Raw genomic sequence first — 20,030 nt, 5'->3', positions numbered from 1 at the left:
CAAAAGTCTAGAAACAGTTAAATCCCCACTCCAAGTCCATATCAGAGTTTAAAAATCAAATATCATTCTTTTCATTTGTTAATAAGGTGTGAGAAACTAATTGGGAAAAAACCCACCTATATGGTGGGTTATATATATGCATAAACCATTATGCAAAAGGCTTTTATTATCCTTCTTCCTCTCTGAGATATATAAAGTGCTCCACTTTTTCATTTAGGGTTGAGGGCTTTTTCCTTTACTTTTTAATACAAGAAGCATTAGGAATGGAATCTTTTTTACTTTAACCTTTTTGCTTAATTCTTCTGTAAAATTTTTAATCACTACTTCTTCCATATAGCATAACTATTTAGTGTAACATTAAGTGCTTAATATCTGCAGGTGACTAGAAAAATAAATATTGTTATTTACATTTATCCACAAAAGAATCAAAAAGAAGGGGTATTTGGGCTCCCATTTAGAGAAATAACATCTTCTGCAGAAAGGTGAAGTTCTTGTAAGTAATTAGGTGTTTTTGATACTAGAGGCAGGCATCTGATTCTAATGAGTGATGTTTCCCAGAAATGTGAGCCCATTGTCTAATTTTCATAAAATTAATTTCTTTCTTCTTGTAATGATGAATAATAAAACCAATATATTGGAAGTGTCAGAACATAAAACAAGCTTGGAGGGCAGAATATGCAATTTGTCACATTCATAGTCATTTTTGAAGACAGTAAATAAAATAGTTGAAACAGCACTGATATTTCAGCTGCCAGAGCATACTTCTGAAAATTGCTTTCTGAAACTAATAGTATAATCCACTGTTTACTTATTGTGAAAAGTCTCCTTGAAATAAAATTAAGGGGTGGTGCATTCAATACTGAGTGCTCTGCTTCTCCTGCACACCCAAACCATATAAATTCTGAAGAAGATAAGTTTTTAAGTACCAAATCCAGACATTTAAGTGTACTGTTTAAGAACAAGGAACGAATCTGATTTTCTTGTAACCTGATTTGAAATTTGTAACATAACCTAAAATGAAGAAACCAAATCAATGAGATTAGGAACCTGTACTTCTTTAGGGGGAAAAAAAGCCAACAGAATAAAGCCACAGACATGCACAGAAACAAAACAACTGGAATCTGAGATGAATGTAGCTAAACAAGATTCTAGCATTTGAGATGACATACACTGATTATCTGGAGCATTTAACAAAAATGTGATTAGCTGTAGCTCAATTAGAAACCAAGAATACCTGAAAGGGAAAGGTTCAGTCATCTCAATTTTAGAAGGTAAAAATTCTCAAGCACATATGAAATTCTCAAGCAGCCATTCCTGAAGGTCACATCCTGGCCAGTGCAGCACCTTGCAGGAAATTCCATAGTGGAAAGAAAAGTCAAGGCATGAAAGCAAAGCCTAAAACATTTGTCCTCTGATTAAGGGAAATATCTGCAAAGTACAACTTTACAGAAGTGGGAAAACAAGCAGACAGCAACAGGAAGGACTGAGGGGAGCAGGTTCCACCAGACCTAGGGCTGGAACCCAGGATGCTCTGAGTCACACCATGTCCAAACCAGTCTGAAAGGAGTTCTGAGACACTGCTGGGATAAACAGGTGTTGTCTAAATATCCAGACCTCAGAATATGTAAAAGATCATTTAGCAATGAATTTCACTGGTTCTTCATGGACCATGTGTATTTCAGCAAATAACATGAGTGACACATAAAGAGAAATTGTCATAGGAAAGTTCTTGAGATTCCCAGGAACAGAAGTTACAGGGGAAACATTGAGATGTCTGAAGATCTTTTAGTAACAAACATATTTGAAAACCCAGGTAACCACACCAATAATTACTATACCTCTGGAAATTACATTTCTATTTAGCTCTCATATCTCATCACATCTCAGATCTGGATGACAACTGCTTAATCAATTTATGATGCTTTTTTACACAAATGTAGGTGGTTTGGCTGTTAAATCATTTTCATGCATCTGTTGGGGATAATAGTCTCTGAGCATTTAAATGAGTGCTACAATAAACTGCAATTCCCTGATCAAACTGCAAGAAAAGTAGTTAAATAGTTTTGTTTTGTGGGGTTTTTTTTGTGGTCTTTTTTTTTAATACTTTACTGTGCTTCAACTGAAGCACAGTTGAGAGAAAAACTTCAGTGGGGGACCAAAGGCAGAGAATTTAGAAGGTAACAAAGGCTACAGCTCCTGCTCTTCACAAAGCCTTTTGCCATGACCTCCCATACATTTAAAACACAGGCATTTCCAAGAAATCATTTCACTCTGCCCACCAGGCCAAGGAAACAAGATAATTAAGAACCAAACCTGAGGAGTGGAATCCTCCCATTGTCAAGTGGATGGTTAAGCATGGTCAGCTCACCTGGGAATGGTGGTGGTGGGCCAGCTTGCAGGAACTCCCCCTAAGGATTCAAAGAAATTGTACTCAGTGTGGTGAATGTATTTCTACCTGGCTGGGTGGACAGCCTGTGATACCTTTGTGTCCCAAAGGTGCTGCTCGTGAATCATTGGAAGCAGAAAGGGAACCTTCTCCTGGAATGTTTAACAGCACCAGCTGGAGCAAAAGGCTGACTGCTGGCAGTGGGATAAGCATAGTCAAAAGGCATTAATAGTCCTTAGAGAAGAATCCATGAAGTGAATGGCCTGTTCCTCCATCACTTCATCCTGTCAGGACAAATCAGCTTGCTTGGTCTCTGCCTTTCTGTAAGCTGAAGAAACAAAACCCTCAGGAAAACGATTGCTATTTCCAGTAAAATGAGCAACCTTTCTTTCACTGATTTGCAAAGCAAAGAACTGCCAAGAAGACATAGAGAGGAAGACAGTCAAACAGTTATGAAAAAGGAAATACCATCCCCGAGTTGAATTTGGCTGGTTGAGTTGGCAGGATGGGATCAGAAAGGGTATAATCAGAGAGAGCAGAATAACAGAATGCATCTGAGTCGATGGGAGGAGGAAGCATAAATAGATTGTTCAGCCTTGCAGCTACTGGTGCTGCTGTCAGCCACAGCCAACACTTCCAAGGCTCCTTTGGGAAGTCCTGTGCTCTGCCAGGACACAAGAGATGGAGCTTCAGCAGCAAAGGGACCTTTCCTGCTTTGCAGGCAGTGCCCCAGGCTCTGCATGCTTACTCCTGTAGTAAGTCTATGATGATGAGAGAGGGGGAAAACTCCCAGGATTTGAATGTAGGTGAGAAATCACCTACCAGTATGTGCAGTCACAACTCACTGGCATGTGCTGTAGGACTCTGCCTACTGTGCCCCAGGAAAAATTGATTGTGACAAGGAAGCAAAGCCTAGGGTGAGCCTTTCCCAGCTCAGTGTCCCAGCCTGGCTCCCCTGGGTGACCAGGCACAGTGTCCCCACGAGATGGCTGCAGAGGCTGTGGCATCGCAGCGAGCACACAGAGCCCTCAGCCGCAGGGCTCAAAGCACCTCCCATGCATGTGGCCACTGCAAGAAGCTCCTTCTTTCAAATATGCAAATCCTTGTGACATTTGTCAAAACATCATTAATTTTTTTTTTTTTTTTTAACAAAACAGAATTTAATAATTCTCCTGGTTTTAACATTTTTTTCCCCTTCCTGTTTGGCATTTTGTTCTGCTCATTTTTTGGTTATATACTCCACACAATTTAAATAATCAGCATCGGATTATTTTTTCTTTCTGCTTTTTTGAAATCAATCTTTTTTTGGGAAGTACTTTTGAAGCTTCTGCATCTCTGTTTTCTGCAATTAGGCTTTTTGTGTTAATTACACTGATTGTCAAACCTTCCATCTTTCCCATGCTTGGACACCATTCACTGCTCACGGTGCCTGTTCACTACACCACCCATTCCTTTCCATTTTGGATTTTTTGGTAACTGGCCATGCCATTTCCTAGCTTGACACCAGCTGTGGGTCTTACACTCCAATTCAGTCAAGGAACATATGCATAATTCTAAACACAAGCTTGAGCAGGAAAAGCTTGGCTGGTCACCTCGCCCTGGAAACGTTGCCCTGACAAGGAAGATCAACAGCGCCTAAAAAACAGCCTCAGCCAAGGGCTCCCACTCCCTCTGAGTGTCAGAGCTGAAACCCAAGTTCTGCCTCATCTGTCTGCAGCACTTTTAGCATGGGTAACACAAACACTTGAGTTCAGGGACAGCTACATGCCTTTATGATAATTGTAATTTTCTGAGGACAGTGCTGATTTTAGCCCGGAAACCTCTTTTGTAATGGATATTAAATGTCAAACAACCCAGAATCCCTTTTTTAGCCTATATCTAATAACAGCCTTAGTCTGGAAAGTCCCGCAGAGAAAACCTACATATGATTTCTCCAAAATCCATCTCTATCCCATTCTTGGTTGAACCCTGGCTCTTTATCAGGTTTCTCTGCTGTTCAGAATTGCTACACTTGTTCAAATCCATTAATTATGCCTATATTGGAGCAAACTTTGGCTAAACAGAAAACCAAAGCCTACCCAGCCCTGCTTTAGGCATGATTACTTACAGATTTACAGCCCCATTTTTACCATGAAACCATTTTTCAGACTGATTCTTCTAAAGTTTTAACAAACCATTGATGCCAGGCTCAGCCACAACCTCAGCATAGAAACCAACAACCTATTTTATCCTTTAAATGTGCCCAACCATTAACCAATTGAAAAAAAAAAAAAAAAAAGAAAAGAAAATCTACCATCACACATATATTTAGTACATTTGGGTTTTTTACATCCTTTTTTTTTCTGCCCCAAGAGGGAACAAAATTATTCAGTGTCAGACTTCCATGAACCTTGTTCATCAGGAAAAAAAAAACCCTCTGGTCTAAATTTCGACCATGAATAAACCTTCATGGCCTCATCTAAACCCAGTCCCTTAATTTTCATTATTACAGTGTATGTTAAGGTTGTGAGTCACACAGATATCCCCTTTGGATAAGGGCACAAAGACTTTGTTCTAAGCCCTGAATGTGCACATTTAACCTTCTGAAATCAATTCACATGGCCATTACTAGCTGTTGTTTCATGCCTGTGGATTTGAGGCTTGGCTCTTATTGGAGAGTTGATTGATTAATTTCAACATTGCAAAAGCCTCATTTAGCCATGGGGACATTTGTGGAGTTCAATTTTCTAACTGAAAACCAACAACAAGAGTACATTAAAATTATCTAATTTTGAACCTCTGAATCTTTTCATGAGAACTTGCATATGGACATCTTTCACATTTATCTTTTAAAAATACTTTCGGTCATTGTGTCATTGAAATTAGACATGTATATGATTTTTCCCCCCCATTTCTAATTATAGAATCTAAAAAGGATTCTCTTGTAGCTTGTTTGCAATTTACAACCTCTAAAAAGTGTGGCAATTAAGAGAGTTAAGAGACCCTCAAACAAGGTCCAGAACATGCCATGTATGTTGAGATTCTAGAAACAGGCATAAATATATGAGAGAAATGCTAAACCAGGCAAAACTGTTTATTTTAGAAAGATCTCATTACTGAAGCAGAAAGGACAGTTAATCACTTTGCTTCTGTTTCCCTGGGAAACTGTTCCATTAATGGCATTTCCCACCAAGAAAAGTTAGCACTTTATTAATATTTTATTTTAAATTAAATCAAATTATGATCATTCAAAGAAAGTAATATAATTGCAATTTAATCTCTTTTCCATTTTCCCTTCTAATTTAATTCACTGTGATAAAGAGTGTGAAAACCAGAGGGGGTGGATATTTATACTTCTTAGTTGTGAGAAAAGAGTGGGTAGTTGTAAATATTCGTGGAAACTATAAATCTTAAAAAATTAACATGAAAACATGGAACACTTTCATGTGCAATTCAAAAATCAACCTTTGAGGTGAAACAAAGTGCACTGCAACATTCTAAGATTTTTAAACGTAGGTACAACTTTTTTATCCAGGCTTGGGAACAGAGGAAGCTGGAAAATAAAGATTTATCAATAAACAGACAGATATAAAGATATTGTAGCAGCAGATGATAGATAAGAAAATAGTTACTTCCCTTGCTCAAAAAATTACTGTTTTCTCCCTTTCACTGAAGTTCTGTTGTGCTTGACTGTAAAAAAAAAAAGAAAAACCTGCTAAGAAACAATTTTATTATATATACATATATATATGTAAAATACATAACAAGCATTTTCAAATCAGTGATGAACCCTAAAAGTTTTGGAATATTTTAGATTCTGAAGTAGGATTTCTTTCCCAAATAATGACATATGGATTTTAAATAGTAGTAGTAAATTATTATTAAAATATATTATGAATATAAACATTACCTTTATATCCATTTGTTTTAAACCATAAACTATCCTGCATGTATTTCATTTTTCTAAGTGTGACATTACTATTAATATATCTGCATATTATTTAAAATTAGGGAATTAACTGGAATATTATAACTATGAAATTGTTTGCATTCATACCACTTACATCTGCTGTGTGAAAGGGCTATATCAGATATTCTGAGCAGACTAATCAAGTGCTGTAGGCTTTTCTAGTTATCTCCTTTTCCAGATATTACTGTAGTCATTACAAGTGACACAACAAACTATGCACTGAACAAAAGACGACTCTTGGACTGAAAATAAATCTTGTCTAGTTGGAAAAAAAATTATGCATTGAGAGCAATTTCTTCTCAGGACAGAAATGTAAACTGACTTCCAGACAACAGCAGTGTCAGGAATCTGAGTCTTGGGGGAACTCTGGCAGGGCAGCAGGGTTATGGGTGAGGAGTATGGGATGTCCTCTACAGCACTTCTCCTGTTAGTGTTGTCTAAGAAAACCACATCTGTCTCCTCCTCTGACAGGGACAGCAGGGTCCTAGAGGTGGTTACTCATAGGATCCAAGAAATATCTGTACATGAAAAAGAAACGTGCTCCATCCCTTATTTGGCTAATTAAGGAGAAACCCAGTCTTAGCAGTTTTGAGAAAATCCAAGACAAATTTAAGCATCTGGTATTTTCCACTCATCTCTTCATTTGGGCTTTCTTGGCATGTGAGCTGGATTTTTGGCTGATTTCCACTACAAGCAGAGAAGAGAAGAAGTCAAGAAGTGTCCTCACTTTCCCACCATTCATCTTCACTCTTTTCCCAAAAAACAGTGTCAAGGCCAGAGTAATCTCTATGGGCATAGTGGAACATCTGACTTCCTTCTAAAAAACTTATACTATATGCAGTTGCAATAATTTTGACATATTTTCTCCACACATCAAATTACTTAGAGAGTCTTGACGGCTCTTTTGGCAACTCCTTTTCTTGCTGCCTCCTCAGCTACAAAAGGCTGTTTTTCTTGTCAACCCTAGCTGCATTTGCAGGAAAAAAAAAAAAAAACAACAAAAAAAGCCAGAAAGAGATTGCCAACAAATCAGCAAAAGAATAAAAATCTCCCCCCTTCCTCTACAAATATTTTCATGTATCTACATTCTGTACAAATAACTGTATGTTCCCATGTTTAACCAGGAGTTGCACTCATTACTGAAAAAGAAAAATTTCATGCCATTCATCTTCAAAATGATGGTGTGAGAGAAACATTCAGCCTCCTAATGGAGCTTCTTTGACTTCACTTTATCAGGAACGTAAGTTTACAACAGCTGATGACCAAAATAAATAAAACCTGTTTCTTGCACATGAGAATACAGGTCTTGCACACATTCTCATTAAACAGTTTAGCTTCAGTCAAGCAAGACTACAGTGAAATGTAGTTTGAGGTCTCATGTTTAACACCAGGAGAAGAAATCACAGCAATATAAATTACAGTTTGATCTCCAACACAGACAGTTTAATAAGCCATGATTTAGCAAAGCATTTAAGCAAATGTTTAAATCCCATTGATTTAAGTGGGATTTAAGTACATATTAAGTACTTAGTTGAATTGAGGCCATACTGTGAAGGGACTCTTAGAACAAGGAAAGCACAGAAGGCTTTAGGGATCTTTATTTACAGCTCAGATGTTTAACTTTGCAAATTTGGCTTAGGAACCTGTATAATGCAAAAAGGAGCCAAGGACAGACTGCAAGAACATTTGGCTGCCCAGGGTCACTTCAGGATAATGCAACATACCAATATGGGATTTCGTTTCTAAAATGCTTTTATCCTGAAATTTACCACATATAATTTATAATTAAGCTGACTTGCCTCAATGTGTCATTCAGCAATTGTATGTACAGATCTCTGATGCTGCCAAATTTCTTGTGCTCTCATTTATTCTTTTCCCATTTTTCCCTTTCACTTTTAACCCCACCCTTCTGGTTGCAGGGTGAGGAGGAGGCATATGGCATTTGCTGTTTGTCAATCAACTCTCACTGCAGACCTAGAATATAAAAAGCTAAAAGCAACAAGTGTTTCATCCTGGAACATGAAAATGTGTTTCCCCAAGAGGGGACCAAAACAGATATTTCACTTAAAGGAGCTCTGTTAAAATGATATCATTTCTCCTATAGGTGTATCAAAACTGTGTTGTGCACTTTGCTAAATATTGTAACTGTAACAAAATATTATATTGACTATAGGGTGACTTTTAGTTATTTATATTTTTTTCTTGACCCCAGATCTTGTCTGACTCATATAACTTATCTAACTCTGCTGACACTATTGCAGAAGACTGAACTATTTCTGTTTGTCTTGCAGAGTAGGAGTTTGCTTTTGGGGACATTAATAACTCTTGTTGTCAGTTTTTCTTTTTGGAAATCAGCCTATTTCCGGAGAGCTCTGGAAACAGGAAACAGAACATTATATCATGTCCAAACACTGCATTTAGTAGGGAAATAAAGTCTCAAGGTTTTATGGAATCACCTAATTATATATTAAAAAAGGTTACTCTTTAGAGAAATTCTTATGTAGCAGTATACCCTGAGACTTATTAAAAATCTTCTTGATACTGTTTTTATGGCAGTATACAGTCCAAATAACATGATCAAATTTTAGATATCTAAAAAATATCTCTTTAATTTCACTGCTTGGGCTTGGCCTATTTCTAATAAACATCTAGTTTTATAGATAACTGTAGAAATCAATACTATCCATAATTCTATAAATAAATAATAAAGAGTATTTTCTGATAGTTAAGAGGGATGAGCAATGTTTTCAAGGCATTTAATTTGCTGTGGGGAAAGTATCCTAGCAAAACTAATCCCTGGTTTATAAATTCAATTTTCAGATTTGTGCTGAACAAGTTGGTGAAAGTGCTGCAAGTAAATCTCACCCTTTCCTGACTCCTACCAGGTGGTAGATTTTCAGAAAAATATTTTTTATTCCAAGAAGACTCAGAGATCCATTTACAGTACAGCCACGACAATCAAAGTATTTACAAGCACTCACCCTGCTCAAAAACATACAAGTGCAAGGCCAGTTTAACTACATGAAAAACTGATTTTCTGTCACTGTATGCTTTTCCTGGTAATTAAACCCTGCTAAGGAAGTTGTATCAGCCAGGGAAAACCCTGAACTTTGTGGATGTCTGTAGAGATGAGCACACACAGCCCTCAGCACACAAACCACCAGCCCCACTTGCTCTCACCTGAGTGTGGCAGAATACTCTAATTCCATTACTGAGACTTGCTCTGGATTTCTTAGAACTAATCCCAGCCTGACACCCAGGACACAGCAGTCTCTGGGCTGAGGCCAAATGCATTTCTAATGATTAGCAGATAAATTAGGGAAATACTGAGCCTATTAAAATGAACATACTCAGGAATGTAATTGGATAGTGAATTAAATCATTCCTTTCACACTGATTAAAACCAATAAAAAAGGATGATGGTTCGTGCTCTGAAAGTGTATTACCTGACATTTCATCATAAAATCTGTCAGAAAACAAAGAAGAAAGAGTAACTAAGCTTTAGAAACAACATTTAGAACATAATAGCTATTTTAAAAACAGTCGATGTTCCCACTGTAAATACCTCCAAGTAAATTTTTACACTACCCAAAGTGTAAATATTTACAATGGAAAGAAATTTATTTTTTATTCATTCTCAATTATCACAGAACACATTTTTCTCATTTGCCTCCTCAGTTGAATCAAATCTTTTTGATAGTAGTATAATGTGGCTACCAAAATCTACTTTGGGAAAAGATTTAGGTAAACAACTGAAGAGGATTACTTTTTTGGGAAATACACTAGAGATTTCCAGAACTTTTTGTTTTTACTTGCAGTCTCTCTAAACAGGCTAAACTCCCAAGCAGTAGGAAGCAAGTAATTTGTGTAGCACAGTAAAACAGTGGTTCTGTGCTGGAGCGGGGAAAATTAACAATTTTTCAGTAAATTTTCTGTTCAGTGCATTATTACATTGAGCCATTGTCAGTTTTATTCCAAGTTTGTGTTGAAAGTTGTGTATCTTAACAAAATAAATGCCAAATAAATATCAAAATTGATATCCAAGTTCAATTGACTGTGAAGTAGGAATCTCAGGAATTACAGTAGGTGTGAGAATCTCATGCCTGTGGAGTTAAAATGCTCTCAGCAGTCACACCCCAAATGTCTTTGGGTTTTGTTTGTTTAAATTACCATGTAAGAGCTTAATGCTTTAGGACACTGCCAGTGTCAGTGTTCTAGAGGTGCAATGTGGGACTGATGGGCTCTGACCAGGGCGGCTGCACACTGAAGCAGCATTTATAGGGTGTGTCTTATTTCAGACCCCAGGAGCCCTGAAGTACTGGGGCTGATGCTCCACAGGCTGCCCAAGCCTTGGGAACCATCCAGCAGTCCCAATGGAGAGATCAGGAGAGATTGATTTCATGTGCTGCTGCAGGGTAAAACAGCACTTCTTGACCTCACCCTGGTAAGATTAGACTGCTCCTGGTAGCAGAGTTATTTCAGCACAGAGAAAGGCTCCACTGCAGGTTTGAGAGCAGGCTGGCTGCTCTTTGCCTTTCTTTGGGTTTGTGGCTATCAGTTCATCACCTCATTGGAGCAGCCGCAGGGCACAAGGGACAGGCAGCTCTGGGACAATGCCACCACCCCACAGTGCCACACTGACCCACGGATGGGGACTCACCCAGCGATGAGACTTCCAAAGGAATCTGCTGGAAACCCAACTTGGCCTGGGAAATTGATCAGTGAATCATCCCGGATGAGAAGGGAATTTACTGAAGGAATTATCCAAATGAGACTGGAAGGCTGTAAGCAATGTAATATGTTGGTTATTTCCAGCATCTAGGGGATATATTATCCCTCAGATAAAGACTAAACCCATAAGAGGGTAAAGTTATTTGGTAAAATCACCACAAACCAGAAAGAGTCACTGTATCTACAGAAGCAAAGCTATTTTCAGGCCAAAAAACAGAAGGATTTTGAATTCTCAGCTATAAATATTCCAAATATTCCATGAATATTTTGACAACCTCTTAGACATGGCCAAAAGCCCAGGCCTTACAGCTATTCTTGTTTCCGTGACATTGGCATCAGGTGTTTTTCTACAATTTTCCACAGAAACCTTTTCCTTGTCCTCAACAGCTTATGACCTGTGTAAGGTTACTGAGGAAACAATGCCACAGACAACAGTTTTCCCTGTAGCTTTCTCCATTTTTACAGGTTATGCTTTATGGTTTGAGTGCACTGAAGTAGACTGAAAAAGCAATTATTTCTTTCAATATCCTTCAAGTTTTATACCAGAGCTATGATTCTATTACAGACACTTCTGCTCATCTCAGTGCCATTTGTAGCTTACTTTTAGATGACAAAGTATGTCCATCTGAATTCCTGCTGATAGTTATTTAAGAATATAAAGCAATTAAATTAAACAAGTACCCCTATAATCAAACCCACAGTAATATCTATAATTAGCTCTTTTTATTGTCTTTGTTTTTTCATAATAGGACAGCAAAAGACCAGGACTTCTCAGACAGTAAAAAGAATCAAGAACAGAAAATAAGATCAAATATCTTTGTTTTACCAACAATTTTTAGGCTCAGAGACCAGCAAGTCTGTGGAAAAGTCAATACACAGACTTGTGGGCACCATTATATAATTTCCTGTTGCTTTTCCAAGAATCCCATGATCATTTAATGCGGCACTTGCAGGAAATATATAAAAAGGAGTATTGAAGACAGAACTGCAGCAATGTGATGACATCAATACAAATGCAAATATAAGAGATTATTCCAAGAATGTTATTAAAAATAATCACTCTATGAATTCTGGGAGCCCAGGATGGGTGTGCCAAAGTACCTCTTTGGAAGGCCATTGCCAGCAGAGTACAGAAGGCACAATCCAATAAATGAAGAAATGCTAAGGCTGATACATCACCAACACCTGAGGAACCACCCAGATCCTAGGAGGGAAAAGCAATTCTGAAGTGAGCACAAAACCACAAGACCTGAGGTTCCCAGGGGTCTGAGGAGACACCCGTCTGTTCAGATGCAGCCAGCACAAAATATTCACAAAACATTCAGTTTTCCTTTGTGCCAATTATTCTATAGAGCAACAGCCCAGAGGCCTGACACCTTGAGTTTTACTTGCATTTAGGCATTGAGGAATGGCACCTGCATCTCAGCCCAGCCCCGGGCAGGGGGTCCAGGAGCCCTTTGACCAGCCTGGCATTGCAGAAACCCCCAGGACAACAAGCCAAGAGGGAGGGAGGACCAATATTTGCAATATTTGCAGCAGCAGCAGCAAGCAGGGGGGAAAATCTAGCTCAGACTGTCTTCATCAGGGTTTAATCTACCCCTGTGCTAGTACAATTCAAACTGTGTTAGTGTCAGCTGCTACTCTGAGATTTATTAAAAAGGAGTTTTAATGGCACCTTCAAACAGTATCCTTTGTTTGGAAGAGGAAAATACTCGTGATTGCTGATATTGTGCCCAAATACACTCAAGACTAAAGGCTATGGGCAGTAGATTTATTACAAGCAAGTTTTAGCAACTTGTTTTCAGTCTATGTCAAGCACTTAGTGGAGGGGAAGAGATCCCCCACCAAAAATTCAATTAGTAACAATGATTCCATAATGTATTCCCCCTGCCTGGGCACTCATTACTCATAAAATATTGAGCTCTGAATACTGGCTGAAAACACTGCTTCCAAATGAGAAATAGGGCAGTGGGAGAGAATAGGGAATAATAACAATAAAAAGAAGGATTTCTGAAAGTTATAAACCAATAAAAAGGAGTCTAAATATTATGAGGTAGAAAGCAGGAGTTTTTAGAAAAATGCCTACACAGGAAAGGCCTCAGGCTTCTTTTCATGGCACCTATCCCAAGTAACTTGGAAATCCATAGGTTTTCTTTAGTATGTAGTAACTACATACTAAAATATCATAGGATGGATCAGGTACTGCAGTTCCCACCTTAGTGGTTCTCAGAGGAAGGTGAGAAATTTATGAAGGGCAATTACAGGACAAAGAGAATGGTATCAAAATCTCTGCATAGGAGGAAGAATAGTCCTTTCAGAATTTTACAGTCCACCTGCAAATACACTCTAAACTCTTACTATCTCCTCTGACAGCCAGAGGTGTCTGCAGGATGCACATGTCCAAGAATTCCCCATGGGCCCTAAGCTCAGCTGCTTCCCAAGAACCTCATTCTGCAAGCCCTTAGAACAAATTTGCACTAACATCACGCTGCCCTGGCATTTCCTTCAGCTCTCCCTGTGTGTGCCACAGTGTGTATCATCTCAGTGGAAGTAAATAATGTTGTTTCTCTGACACTTGATGACTTTCACCTGATAACTGGAGAGGGCTCTGGTCATCAGGACTGGAAATGAATTTTCCCTTTGTCTCTGTCGGTGTTACGCCCCAATTTGTTTTTTCTGTGTAAGGCAGTCAGGGACTCAAGATGGCAATAGAGAGCTGGAAAACTCATATTCCAGCAAAGAGCTATAAATATCCCTTTTGTTGCTTAATACGTTGTTAAACCACTTGCTAGAGAGGCCTTTAGTGTTAATCTGCCCATCAGTCTCTCAAAAATTCCCATCTAAAATTAACAAGTAGTTTGGTCAGTAGAGAATGTTTATTTGCAGTTTCACAGCTCTCAGTTTGCAGAATATTATCTGCTTAAAACATAAGCAAACAGCCACAGTTTAGGAAAGCCAGGACTGTGAAAATTAATTCATAACCTTATTTTGCAGTAAATTTAGTGTTAGAAGATTTAGCAACATTTAGCATACTTGGGATATATCATATGCCTTATGGGCAAATATTGTATTTTTTTTTTTTCAATGGCTATCAGTGAAAAATATGATTTTAGAAAGCAAACGTGTGTTTCTGGAAAGAGGAGGTTTCTAGTTCCCCGTGTGTGGAACCACCCTACAACACAACCAGGGTGCAGGGCTTCTGGCTTGGCTTTGAGGCTGCTGTGCAGAACTGCTGTGTGCTCCCTGCCAGCTGCTGCCTTCCATCCCAGAGGTGGCAGCCTGGAAATGATGAATGAACTAATTCAGACAGTCTGCAGCTGAGTGTCAGAGATACACCTAATATACATTACATATGTCTGGATATAAGGACACAAACTAAATTTGGGTTACTAGCACTGAAAAGCCAAGGAATTGTACAATTATCACGTACCAGTAATTTGCCATGTTAAATACATCCAAAAAAAAGGTGACATTTTCTACAAGATTATCCTTAATCTGTCTTTGTTCCTTGAAGATCTTGTAACAGTTTATGTCTTTCAGCCTAAGTGACTCTGCCTGCTGTGTGGAGGGCTGGGCCAGAGCTGATAAGGGTTTATCCCTTCACTTCTGTGGACTTCACATCAAGCCTACTGCCCCTGCCAGGAGACAAAAAAAAAAAAAAATTATTTTTTTAACTAGAAAAGGCTAATTTATGCTTAAGCTGCTGTTTCTGATCAGAGCAAATGTTGAAAGCTTTAAAGCTTTAAAGCTGATTACAAATTAAAATATCTGTGTCCCCAAATGCTTGCCTAACTTCAAACAATTGGCTGCTGAGCGGGAGCTGCAGGGACAGGTGTGCTGAGAACTGACACCTATTTCAAGATCAGAAGAGGGCACTAGGGCTTAAGTTATATTCAGCATCATCCCAGACAAAGAGAGAGGGGGAGAAAACCAGTGAAAAGTGTCAGAAATTTTCTTTTGTTATTCTACTGCTTCTCTCTCATAAAGTGAGAAAACAGGCGGGGCTGGAGGCCCATGGGACCAGGATCTGTGGCAGCTCCAGCACAGCTCAAGGGGCAATTTCTGTCACAAACATTTACAGCAGAGCTGCCAAACTGTGGGACCTCGTTCCCCCACCCCACCCTGCTCGGGTGAATCTTTGCCTGTTGTTCCTCTGCTGGGCCCTGTGCGGGCAGCAAAGCGAAGCCACCAGGATGGCAGCTGCTCACAGGGACAAAGAACTGCCCATCCACCCTGCTGAGCACCAGGAGGGTCAGGAGATGCGCCTCATACAGAAAAATTTACACTGCAGCTTAACGGTGATAAAAAAAGCCATACACCCCCCAACAAAAAGCCCCTTTGTTTCCTGTTCTCTTGGTAGCCACGAAAGAGAGTAATTGCATTATGATTGTTACTAGCTGTTAAAGCTGATGTGGTATTTTGAAGCAGCACAAAATGAATTTTCATTATGCAGGACTTTGCCACAGATTGTACACACATGGTGTCAGGGGGGTACATTCAGTGGTGGTGAGGAAACCCCACGACACCATGCAGTTTATATCAGCCAGCTCAGCTGTTTTATCTCCCTCTGATGTCATTGCAGAGAGGATTACCTGGACAAAGAGAACCCCAAGGTTTCTCTGAAACACCTTTTCTTCTACGTGAATATTTTTCTCCCGTTTGGCTCTAAAGAGGATTTAGGAAGAACTGCACCACACAGTAGTTAAAATGGACATGTGAATGTCTACTATGTATCAATAAATCCATGTAAACCTGAGTTGTAAGACATACAGACAGCTGTACTAGTTGAAAACAAATGATCTTGTGTGATAAAAGATAAACACAGAAGACTGTAATAGGAGAGTAATCAACACTTCCTCAGGTGTCCTCTCCCAAGTCCCAGCAATTTCCAGCTCAGGGACTTCAAGTCAGATGTTGTCTTTTTTAAACATCCCTTGGCAGATTTTTCATGTCTGGATTTCCTCCAGCTTCCTTTAGAGATGTAAGAATGATCCAGGAGGAAATAGAGTAAATTAATTTTCCCAATATTTATTTCTGTTGTCACCAAAAAGACCAGCCCTGGACTCATCCTTACCCCCCACAGAAGTCAGCCCATGCAAGGCTGCTGAGGAAGAGCCTGTTGGCTCCATTGGCTTACAGACATGAGTTTTGTGTCCCTTCCTTACTGCTGAACATGAAACACATCTGAATGTCCCTCCTGAGAGTCCATAGCCACCTAAACCACCCTCATGGGAACATTTAGCTTTAAGCTCCCAAGACTTGGAGAAATCAGAGGCCAGAATGCCCTTTCAGAGAAGAGAAAAAACCCAAACCTTTAAATAGAAGAACCTTGAACACAATAACTGTTTAAAAATACATTTACCTCTGTTTAAAAATACATTTACCTCTTATTAAAATGGAAAAGTCAAGTACAGCATCAACGTTGGGATTGTACAATTTGTAAAAGCAGGAGGACAGATATGGATGTGTAGCAGCCTTCAGAGCACAGACAACAGCTGTCCTAAAACCAGTACAGAGCCACTGTATTTTATCCTTCCTACTGCCCTTGTCTGTAGCATATATTGAAATATTGAAGGATTCATTTGCTAGGAAATTTGCCTTCTAAAAATTTTTCTGTCAATTCCTGAATAACATACGTGAGTTTTCAATATAGCTTGTATTATTGTTAGCTTGCAATATATGCACATGTAAACAATGTAAACAAAACATTTAAAAGGCATCTCACAGTGAGCAACAAATTATGCATCAAGCATTTATTATCTAGTGTTTATTCCTCTGTAGGCTGGAGGGAAAAAAATTTGGCTCATGCCTAGAAAAAAAAGATATTCTGAACCCACTGAGAATAATTCAAATTGCATTTTATAAGAAGAAATTATGGATACAAGAGACCATCTGTCTTTGGTTTTTTAAATGCTGCCTTTCAAAATGTAAGATCCTTAGCCAGAGTCTATTTTTTATTTAAAAATAATTATTGTGTTTTACTAAAAACTGAATGAGTTTTTAGTAGGAAAAAAACTTCTTCTCATGCTTCTTCTAAGATAGACAGGGACAGAAGGGGACTGGCACATTTGTGTGTAAATCAGGAGCAACTTTATCAAAGATGTTATTAATTTGGGAAGAATGCGGGAAAAAAAAATTAAAAATCAGAGAACAAAACATTTGGATTTTTGAAGCAACCTATGCTACAGCACCTCGCCACAGACTGACCCTGACAAAGTTCAGTGTGGTTTCCCAATGTTTGAGGGTAGAAGGTCTCTGTAACTAAAGTCAAATCTTCTAAGATGACAATATTGCTCTGGCCCTTCCCTTTGACCAAAACTTTTAAATCTTATTCTGCAGCTTTGAGACCACCTTGCCAACTCAGAGGAGTTCTAGTGAGAAGCTGCCAACACTTCTCTTCCCAAACCTTGGAAAAAGATACACAGCTGTAGCACAAATATCAGCACGTGAGAAACCCACACAGACTTGAGAGGAAAGGGATGGAAATTCTGATTACAGGGAGGTAAAGGTGCTGTACCTGCTGTGCAAGGGGCTTTCCAGGAGACCTAGGCAGCCTCTGCTCTTCACTGGTATAAACGTGTGTGGATGCTGAATATCAATTACAAATCAACAATAGAACATGCAGAATTTCTAAAATATAAATTTGGTTTACATGGAAGACCTTGTCAGAACTTTTTTACCTCTTTGTAATCGAATCGTGACACCACTGAGGTTTTCTTCACTGCTGTCCCAGATTGGCTATCACTTCTCTCCAAAACAATCTCCTTTTGGCTGTCTTTGCTTTTCAATCTCAAACAGTTGAGTAAAGAACCTAAAAATGCAGATTATCAGAGGAACACAGACAGTGTTGCCTTTCATCTAGTCCATCCTATGCTTACAGCACACTTGCCATATTTATCTGAGGACCAAAATAAGAGCCCATATCTAGCCATATTCTCCTTGTTGTCACCTCAGAATTAGTCAGGTCACATGAAGACATCACTGAAATAAATTGTCTTACTGGGCAATTGGCTCTTCCCATGCTCAGTCACAGTCAGGACAGGAGAGTCTGATTGCTTGGATTAAAGGTGGGATTTCCCACAGAGATCTAAAAAGGCAGCAACACCCACCACAAATTTACTACAGTTATGATTCAGGATCTTGCCACCAACGTCTTGGAATGTCTGGATATTTTAGCAGAGACATTCCAGAGGGCATACACTGTCAGAAATATCCAAAGGATTTCCACTAGCCAAGAAAAAGGAAGAAAATACATATTTCAATTTTGAAATTGATCTCCTTACTCCACCAGTGTAAGGCTGGCCAGGAGAGAAGGATTCTTGATGGTACTTTAGGAGAAATGGAAGTTCAACTTGAAATGAAGCAGCTAATTTATTGCTAATGTCTGCTAATGATAGCAGCAAAATTGTGTGTTTATTGCAAACATTTAAAACTTTGAGGGCAGAAATTTACAAAGGTGAGAGTCAATAGTGCCTTCATAAAGCTGGAAAGTAAAAAGACATAAATAAATATTAATGTTATGTTTAAAGGGAAAAAAACAAAGTTATACTAATTCAGATGTAGAATAAGAAATACAGCAATTGAAAAATAATTAGGATAAAAAGTGTGGCAGTTTAGTGGGATTGATTTGCTCTTTGAAAGTCAATAATAAAAAATCACTGCTTTGAAAAGGAAGGACAGGTTCACTAAAAGTCAGATGCACGTTACTTTTATTTCAAAAAGCATAAAAATAATGAGGAAAAGTTGAAAGCTAGGGGTGTACTTTGGGGGAATATGTCTTACCCTAGACATTAAATGGGAATAAACACATGCTTTCAAATTAGGACTTTTAGAAACCTGAGATACATATTATATATCTCTTGGAAAAGGGACAGTGATTTTATAGCTCTTCCTTTAAATTTAGATCTTTGGTATTTTCAAGTATTGAATATACCATCAGCAAAGGTTAGGAGCAGTGTGCCAGCTTTACTAATATCATCCATTTCTATCTGATCAAGCCAGTAACAGATTGGACACAGATTGATCAGGATAAATTTGTATGGAGTTCAGCTCTCCCTGGAAGAAAGCACTACGTGACGTTAAACATGGTCTCATGGTATTGGGAAAAAATTATGAAAACAGAACAGAAAAGCAGAGAAATGCCTTGAGACAGAATTTGTAAATGAAGTGATAAAAATGGTGCAGGAATTGCCCTAACACCTAGCACTGACCCTTTGGGCACATTGCTCCCAGGGAGGGCACTTCTGGATTGATTACTGCAGGATAGCTGGACATGGACCCAATATTATTGCCCAGAAAATCATCCCAGCCCTTAATAATGTCAGCAAAGGAGACATGAGGACATGACATGCTCCTTTTGGTATGAGCCTCCTCTCAGAGCACAGTGGGGATTTGGACTGAGGGTTTAATTTAGTGCCAGCTTGCACACAGCTCTCCCTAATAACCATCCAAGTGACCAGAGCATCCCAGGACGGTGCCTCTTTAATTATAAAAGATGCTTTTCCAAAGACAAAAGAACTACTACCACCCACCCATTCCAAAATCCAAAACAGACTAGAATCTTGGAGGATTTACAACAAAATAAAACCGTAACTCATTTTTAGCAGATCAGCGCTCTATCTTTTCAAGCTTTGTGTAGCAGCACATCATTCACTTCACCTTAATTTCACTATTATATTATAGCTTGCACCACTGTAATTGTCTCTCTGAAAACAAATCCCAAAAAGATTCACAAAGGCATCTCACTACCCAGTGTACTGACTGTGCTTATTGATGTGAGTGGTAGAATAATTGACATGAGAGCTATCAAGATATTCTACAGCCAATTTGTAATCTGTTTTCATGGTAGAGAGAGCAAACATTTTCATGAAAGAAGGCCAACTTATTTGACTGTATGGATTTTTAAGTTGGGGTCTGACAACTTTCCTTTTTGAAATGAAGAAAAATGCAGACCTCAAAAAAAAA

The 20,030-nt window shown here is 38.7% G+C and overlaps 1 long non-coding RNA gene across 1 annotated transcript; it reads right to left on the bottom strand.

The window, feature by feature from the left end:
- Positions 1-2,103: 2,103 nt before the first annotated feature.
- Positions 2,104-20,027, bottom strand: LOC140684781 (uncharacterized). Its single transcript, XR_012057581.1, has 2 exons — positions 17,747-20,027; positions 2,104-14,701 (listed from the first exon to the last, which is right to left on the bottom strand). It is a non-coding gene; the product is annotated as an uncharacterized lncRNA (long non-coding RNA).
- Positions 20,028-20,030: the final 3 nt, after the last annotated feature.

The sequence above is a fragment of the Taeniopygia guttata genome, chromosome 10 (assembly GCF_048771995.1).
Source record: "Taeniopygia guttata chromosome 10, bTaeGut7.mat, whole genome shotgun sequence".
Classification (NCBI taxonomy): Eukaryota; Metazoa; Chordata; class Aves; order Passeriformes; family Estrildidae; genus Taeniopygia; species Taeniopygia guttata.
The sequence above is the reverse complement of the archived record's forward strand: the minus strand, read 5'-3'. Positions and strand labels throughout refer to the sequence as shown.